Genomic DNA, 9,501 nt, shown 5'->3' on the forward strand with positions numbered 1-9,501 from the left:
AAACGACCACAGAGGTTTCATTGTGTGTGCTTTATTGTGGTTTAGTTTTATGTAAACAACAGCTTATGGTCAGATGCTGCTATGTACTATCAACTCAAGGGGGGCAACTCTTGTTTCATGATTTAATGATTTAAGATGTGTCATATGCTCGTGGTGATTTCCTTATTATAAAACTGGTTCTTACTTGTAAACATGACGAATATTTGCATGGCTGGAGACGTTGATGAAGCATATGACGCTTGCCCTTCCGGAACACATTTGTCTGATTTCTTTTTTCTATTTTTGGCATCATTTAAACGATGATTAATTTGAATCTAAATTCTATTAACACTCACATATTTTCTTCATGTTGTCGCTTATTTTCCTTTTATAGACAAAAAAATGCCGTCATTAAAAGCAAAAATTGATCAGAGGCTGATGGATCTTTTATTTCTCTTCGTGTATCACTTAAACATTTATTAAACCCATCTACAAACATGTCATTTACAAACCATATAAGACGTTGTAAAAATGATATTCAAGCAATCATCCAAAATACGTTTAAAATGATAATTATAATATCATTTAAAATACTTTGTTCTGATCCCATTAGGCAAGTCACACAGAAAATTAGCTTGATTTACCACGGTATGCAAACAGATATTATATCGTATACATCAAGACGGAATATGACAGTTTGAAATTAATCATCAACATTTGAAATCTAACGAATGACTATTGTTTTAATATTCTATTATACAACAGTTTACATTTTGTTAAACAAATCCATTATGAGAAAATCGGAATTAATTCCAATCTATCATCAGGTAGACTAAGGTGTATTTCTTCACATAATTTACAGTAAATTAGGAAATATAAAGTCCTGTGATATTTGGCAAATTTGTGGAGAAGGAGAGAAAACACGGGAAAAATACAAATGTTGGAAAATCAAACACAAATGTGTTGTAACTATTAAAAGAAGGATGGAATATAGCAAAACACATTTAGTTAACGGACCCTGCATCGAAACTCAGAATATCTATGAAGATAAATATAACAATGTTCATGATAAGATGTTATGTTATGCATAACTATTACATAGTTAAGATATTAGATAAACTATTTCAAATGCGCAAAGATTTCTGAAGTACATCATTACAGAAAAAGGCTACACACATGAATTAATATTAAAGTCAAACAAGTTGAGTAAAAAAGCTAGTTACTATTCGTTACAATGAAAGACAATAGGTTATTTTCCTGTTATGTAAATCACTCTTCTAAAGTTGTTTTACGAAACTGATAGTGAATTTTCTCATAGGTTCTTCCTGTAATGTTCACATAGCATCTCTTCCTTGACAGTGTGGATGACCTTGTCTCCAACCAGGATCTTTCATTCTATTCAATGTCAACATACTTTCGTCAAGCTTGCCGTTCAACACCACACCATTTATATCTAAATTTACCCATATTTCACATGGTAACACTCTCAAATGTTCACTTATATTGATACAAATCTTGGTAATGACCAGTCAGGATGTCCACCATTATCACATAGGTTATTCCACCTGTGAACTTGAAACACCTGGATATGTTGCCGTCCATCGTCTTAAGCTCGAAGTTAGCCATTTTGAAGAGACCGGTTTGCATTTGAACATATATCTGTAAATCACATCAAAAATGGTTTTAGTTCTTCAGTATAGCATTAAACATAAACGTTTGCTGATATTTCTATTATAGAATTTGCAACTCACAATTCACATATAAATGGTTTTCACCTTTCAACTTAACCACTTGTTATAATAGAAATAGATGTACGATATGTACATATTATCATTACACCTTATAAAACCTACCTGAAATGGACGTTAGCTTATTCGGACGAGCTCCCTGAAATAAATAGATGTGTTTGGAATATCAATGACTACAATACTGATATACATGACTTAATAAATCTGTGTCTCATACAAGTATGATAACATTACAAGATATATGTAGCAGTTGTTATTGTTATTTTCTTGTAACCGTCTAACGCAGAACTCGCGCTAATGGTGGCTCAGACATAATCCTAATGATATTAAGGTTTTAGGGGTATGATCGGAGGAAATTTAAACATTAATAAAACATACATATTTGAGATTTTTTACCTTTGAAGGAACTTTTTCAGAACGTTTTATGAGTTTCTGTCACACAGTATTAAATATATAGTTATATGTATAGCCGTATCCTCATATCCTTGATTTTTACTCAAAACACTGAGAGGTTCATTACTACTACTATTTAAAATGACATTTTTTCGAATGTAAACAGCATTCACTCAATGTTTTATTTTCAAAACATTCTATATAAATTAATTATTATCACTATGTGTACTTCTCGTTAAGATTTGGTGGAATGTCTAGCGGTATAAAGCTATGCATATCCCGAACTATTGGCAATATTCAAAACTTGTACAAATGACACACAAGTGTATACCACATTTCAATTTAGTTTAAACATTAGATACATGGGACCATATAATGAATAATCTGCTCCATACAAGCGTCCTTCTAGGACTCGTTATGATAATGAGAGCCTATATCTTTGATATTTGGAAGGCAAAATAGGTAAACCAAAACCGAGCAAATATGGAAACTGTTCGCTCCTCAAAAGGTATTCCTGAATTTAAGTGGTGGAACAATCTCTATATTTCAAATACTTTGCTGTATAATTTTAATAGTTCAATGATATTACAGCTTAACAGCTGTCGTCATTCCTTGTAGTGTCCACTGTACTAATGTACTAACACGTATATCTAAACAGCAATAACACTTTCTGTGTTACATAGAATAGGAAAGATATATTAAGGTGACACATCATTGAAGTTTATACTTGTTATTTGTCTCAGAGAGGAGATTGCACCCTGGGAAGACTGCACATTGGTACTTTCAACATGTATAAAACACAGCAAGCGTTATCTTGTATATTACTACCTGATGCAAATACCAATTATTTGCTGTACAACCATTATATTTCAAGTGTGTTTTTATGATCAAGAGATAAAAAGGGAATATCAAATCTAGAAATATGATTACTAAACATCGACATTCATTTTTCATACTGATATAGAACAAGTCATGCATGATTTGGATGTTTTATCAATACTACACCGAAAATTTATCCCCGTTGGTAGTAACGAAACAATTTATACTTTTGTTTACAAATGTCTCCGATCTGAACTCTAAATTAGAATATGAATACAGTCGAATCTCGTTATCTCGAATTCGTATACCTCGAAGACTCCGTTTAATTCGAGGTCCCTGTCTAATTAAAACAAAACATTCGAACTCACTTAAATCGAATATTCAGTTGTCTCGAATTTTTTCTCATGGTCCCGTCGATTTCGAGATAACGAGGTTCGACTGTTGTAATAATAAACATGATAATTAATCTGTACGGGGTCTCACCGTTGGGTTTGTGGTTATCCTGCTCTTGGCGTTTGATTTCCATGTTGGATGTGAATTGATAGCTAGCACTGGAGTATGGGAAACAAAAACTTGGTATAACTAACGACACGAGAAAATTACTACTGTAAAATCATTATTTTCCGTGGGGGATTTATTTTTGTGGGTATTGTAAATCAACGAATTTATGTATCAATAAACTGCTAAGATAAAAGTCAGTAGATCTATTGAACTATATTTTTTTCACCAAATTAATCGTGCAAGATTTTTTCGAGTACGAAAATTGGGCCCCTCGAAAAAATATGATTCTACAGTATGGTTGAACGTTAACTTGCTTTCATGTTCAGGACGGAAGCTTAACATTACTGTACAAAACATTCTCCAAAGAAGAACACAATCTATCTATGTTTCATCGTAGTACACAAATGCCTGAAGTGGTATATACAACGTAAAACCGCTATCGATGTCAATTCAGTGATTTATCAACCTGGTTAAGGGTATGGTCACCGCAGTCGGAGGAAGGTACCGATACTGTCATATCTTATATGGTACTTCGAGTTGATGATAGTATTCTCATAAGGTTTCAGTGTTCCGAAATCAATCATATTTAGTAACTGATAATAGAGTAATAAATGTTTTATATAATTCCAAGTGATCTTGTGAGTAAGCTTCTTCCTTCACCTACTGGTCACAAAAGCAAATTAACAAGATGGGAGGTCATGAAAGATTGTATGTAACAGGCTTATAAGAGGAAGGACTCAAAGTTAGACAATATTGGTACCTATAATGAGTTTCTTTATAAGATGTTAAGATAACATAAGAATAAATACATACATTGTATCATACAAAAATGGTGCGGGAAAGATGGTTTTCAATATTACGTCAAATGGAAAAAGGAAGCTGCACAGTCATGGTTACATCAATGAAAAAGACATATTAATACGATCTATATCTGTTTTAATGACAAACTGTGAAAATGTATACTTACAGCATGTTGATCTTGTTCTTGTGTTTCTTAAGTAAAACAATTCCGACCAAAATACCTCCTACTACGACCAGCACTAACAGTACAATTAGTGCGATCCACCAGCCACTGGATATGGCCGTCACAGTCGTTACTGAAATTAGGTAAACCAAACAAAATATAGGTAGTATCACATGATTTGAATCTTAAAGGTGATTTTTCAGAGAAAAAATATATTCGTTTTACAACTTTGATACGTCAATATATCAATATAATCTACACAGAAAATTTTGGTTTTAATATACATGTTGCCTGTTGTGTTACGGCATTCATGGCAAAGTCATAACACTATTGTGATGTCATAAATAAGTCACGTTTTGATGACATCATAAGATTGTCTCAGTAGTGAAAAGGCACCGTCCCCGTCGAGATAAGTCTGTCTAATAGGGAAACTAATTTGAAAGATTTTGGTTATTCTTCATAATTACGGATTTTGCGATAAACAGAATCTTACATTCGTTTCGATGTAATATGAAATTGATCAAACTTGTTTAATAATTTTATGCATCACTCGGCTAAAGGATCATGATATACAATATCTATTTATTGAACTCGTTTGATAAACTCCATATGACATTCACACTCATGTAAGATCCGTTTTTTATTAATTGTAGATGTCGTAAGTTGAAAAACATCGAAGCAAAATAATGTCCATAGACAAATTTTGTTGGTACTTTTTATAAATGATATGTGATATTTATTGCTAGCATTCACGAACTAAGTTATCACCATTTTTGATTTTCATTTTAAAGGTTATTGGTATGAAATAGATTTTGTCAGAAAACCTATTTCTTTACATCCAATGTTGGCAAGTTTAAAAAGAAACCAGTGTTTCTAGCAAAAACAAAAGACGCATATTTAGACACATGTCTTATCTTACTAATGTATTTCTCTAACAAGGATTTATCAAGACGAAATGAAAATAAGAAAATTACTACCGTGTTAAAAGTCGTCGAGTGATATTTCATCATTAAGTAGCCATCAACGTCTTCATTTTCATCAAAAGTTTAATATCCTTTCAATAGACTTAAAAAAGTAATATCACAGTCCGTCAGAATCGTGCTTGCTCAGTAAGGATAATGTACGTGTCTTCTACAATACCTTTACACAAAGAATTTGGAGTGAAAGATTTTTTTCATTTCTTAGTTATTAATCTTTTTATTTTCATTTCCTCAAAATTCTGTGTCAGTCTCCACAATAATTCAGAACAATATTCATATATATTATAGGTGATATTCAGAACAAAAACTGCAACGACCATGAGATGTGTGATAAACTCACCACAAGTAGCAGACTGGGCCTCAAACACTACTTTAATTCCTGGGGAAGCCACCGTTGTACTATCTTGTGTAGCGTCTTTACAAAACCGAGGATACTCCGTGGCATAGATAGTAGCTCCCTCCTTCCGGAAAGCCTTTAACGGAAACATTTGTTCTTCATGTCAGAAATTACGATGTACACAATCTGGTGCTTTCTTTATTGAAAAAAGAAATTATTTATTTATTTGTGAAGGCTACTAACAAACTTCAGTGCTAGTTTTTATTATCTTTACTTTTATTAATATGAACGCAGGGATTGAATACCAAAAAGTATGTTGGGAATGATTTCTTCTTTGAACTATTTGAAATAAATTGTTTACGTTTAAATAAGTTCTATTGTCCGAGTGAATCTGAAGAATATTATAATGATATTTGAATAGAACACCATTCCACAAAAGAAAACAAAAAACAAAACAAAAAACAAAACAAAACAAAAAAAAACAATCATCGCAACTCATTGTACTCCTTACAAATATGCAACAATTTAAAAAAGAAAACAAAAAAATAACTTATTACAACAAATCTGAAGTGCAATTCTTACCAAACATGTGAATTGAAATGTGGTCGAGTCATCCACTGTGACGTCATCATTCCACACAGACAGGTACGTTGTCGATCCATTCGTCGCCGAATACATACAGTGGAAAGATCCATTTGCTAAAACAAGTATAAAATTCTAAAAAAAAATGTCGATTACTTACCATTGGTCTACAAAGAATGAATGTTATCATCAATTTATTTATCTATATCCAAATCTAGAAAGAAAAATACACAGCTTGAACTATTTTAACAAAAATGTTCTTTGTTCCCTTGCCTACCTGAAAACACACTACCGCTTGCACAGCTCTGGTAGGTATACGTCATCAAAACCTTGTTGGCGCATGCGTCTTCAGAATTACCAGAACAAGCAGATGCTCCGGAATGGTCTGTGTAAGTTATATTTGTGTAGGTAGCCAAAATATCATCTGGACAAGTAGCATCAGCCATACCGCCTTCGACAGCACCTATAAATATAGGTAATTTGAATTAAACGGCCGAACGGTTGATATGCCTACATACATACATACATACATACATACATACATACATACATACATACATACATATTCGTGTATTGTGTATTTGGACAATGATTCAAATGCGATGAGATAACGTCGTCAGATACAAGTTATGTTCATCATAACAAATACTAAAAAATCTTAAATTCAGAATTCATCGCATAAGAAACGTTTGATTTTTATCCAGATTGATAAAAGGAAAAATGATATATCTCACCTGACTTGACGAGTGTGACGTAAGTTCCTGTTTCGTACGGTTCCGCTCTGTTACAAGCGTCCGCGAGATACACCACCGTTCCGGTCGCTCTGCCGTATACATAATCACTGTTCGTGCTACTCTCCGCTTAGGATTAAAAATATTCGTTAAAAGTGCTTCTTAGTTCTAACTTGTTCATTTTTACGTGATTGTAAAATCTTAACAGATGATACTTACAAATAAAACAGTGCTTAGTTATCACAAATACGCTTGTAAATTCAAAATCGAAAGATATATCTACCACTATGAAAATTGTCTCATTTTAGAATGTTATTTTCTCACATCATTTATTATCTATTTATTTTGTAATGGCTACATCTGTGGATATAATGGCACATGTTAGCAAAATGTTGGTTATTACAAATAAACTTTAAAGAGTTGTTTCCGACAAAGATGTGCTCTTTGCTAAAAATTAACCAACACACGAGTTTCCAGACTTTTGTCGGTGGTCAGCGTTTACAGCGTGACTTTGACATTTTTTAAGAAAAAATTTAAAATTGAACTTTATTTACTTATTTATTGAACTATTTATTTATCTAATTTATAAAAAAGAAATGTTGTGTTTACGACGTGTATACGTGAACATTTTCATTTCATACCTCACTTCATTGATTGTGGGGAAATTTTCGCTATAATGATGTTGCTGCTGCAAATATTACCTGTTCCAAGATAGTAGTAGAATTTGTATGCGGACACTCTGTGGAGTTCTATACAGACGTACGCATCAATATTGGAGCCAAACGCCAATACAGAACCAGTGGACCTAGAATTGAAACAAAATCTTACACACTGAACTGTACACTGGTATACAGAATGCTATTGAAATGTTACTGTCGAGAAAAGGCAAAAAAACATTATTATTCAAATTCCACTACGCGGTTGAAAAGTTGTAGAACCACTCCATATTCTCCGATTTCTCAATCTAAAAATATTAGAATATTACCTTCTCGGGAAAAGCAACTTAGAAATTCAAAGTTAATCTTAGCATAATATTCTTTTAATCATATTTTCCTGATGAAATGTATTATATGTTAACATTCAACGTATAAAAATACAATAACTTATTTGACACATACTTGAGTAAATATTTTCTATCAGTTTGTTGGTCACAGGTGAAGTTCAGTGCATTCACAGTAGCGGACATGTACATGGGGTAGTTGTACAGAAGGGTACTGTCGTTTGAGAACGTAATCACACCTTTATGTGAACTGATCCAATCTCCAGTGAGTTCAGTTGGAAATGTACACGAGGAATCTGGAGGTAAAGGAAAGGTGTTGTAAAACTGATATCAAAACAAGAAAACTCTTTGATGTACTAGAGTAACGTGTAAAATTACTCATCTGTTTTTCCGGTTATCATGTTCTACAGAATATTCGTTATAATTCAAGTTTAAAGTTTATCTAAACTTTAGACCGTTTACCCATCAGTATACAGTTACCTAGACATGGACAAGGTGTATAGAGAATGAAGACAATCTAATTCCGTTATGGTACTCATTATTTGCTTGCCACATGAGCTAATTTTCCTGGTAAACATGGGTACAAGTTGTTGAGTTTATGAATACTCAAAACCAGGAAAACTTTAGAAATAGGGAGGGAGAAATTTCAATTTCCGCAACGCACGTGGAAAGGTATAGGGTTATCACGTGGGTTTTCCAATAGCACTCCAGTTTCCTCACATCGTATGACCCCTCCATCACTTCTACGAGTGATTATCATAGGTAGAGAAAACACGTATGACAATCGTTGTAAAATAAATTAAGTTTTAATAACATAGTATTAATAAGTGTGGGGAAACCCAAAATAAGTGAAAATAAATATTTTTTTCTTCTACAAGAACGATAAATCTCAAACATATGAAATTAATCACTAAGACATAGGTACATGGCGACACCATAGTTAGGGCGCCCAAAGTCCTCTCTATAATACACACTATATAGCAAGAACATTGAACGATAGTTGCCACTGCGGGAATTCCACCACAATCTATGTAACTAACAGTGCAGTGTCGTACTGTATACTTCCGTGCCTAAATCTTACCTTTACTTTGTAGTTAGATATATTAATATTAACATAAGTATTATTGTAGTCAATAAACAAACGAATTTGTATTTTTCAGCTAAATGCTGAATAACATGTTTTGTAAATAATAAACACCCGGAAGATTTGAAAATGGTTCAAAAACAAGGATCATTGCAATCCGAGGAGGTAAAGTATTCCATCTTATACATATATAAAATGAACACCTGATATACACACCATCAGAAAATAAAACAATTGAATCAAATCCATCAGAAAATATCGGTAATTGCATTATAAACTTCAAAAATTACAACGACAATTGATTTTCAAATATTTTTGATATCACACTTACCTGCAGATCCGAACAGGAATATGGCAACAGCTGCGAAAATTACTAGATACAT

At 32.8% G+C, this 9,501-nt stretch overlaps 1 pseudogene; it reads right to left on the reverse strand.

Annotated features, from left to right (window-relative positions):
• Nucleotides 1-367: 367 nt before the first annotated feature.
• Nucleotides 368-9,501, reverse strand: LOC132558015 (uncharacterized; annotated as a pseudogene).

The sequence above is a fragment of the Ylistrum balloti genome, unplaced genomic scaffold (genome assembly GCF_031769215.1).
Source record: "Ylistrum balloti isolate Yb309-2 unplaced genomic scaffold, AGI_CSIRO_Ybal_v1 Utg370744, whole genome shotgun sequence".
NCBI lineage: Eukaryota > Metazoa > Mollusca > Bivalvia > Pectinida > Pectinidae > Ylistrum > Ylistrum balloti.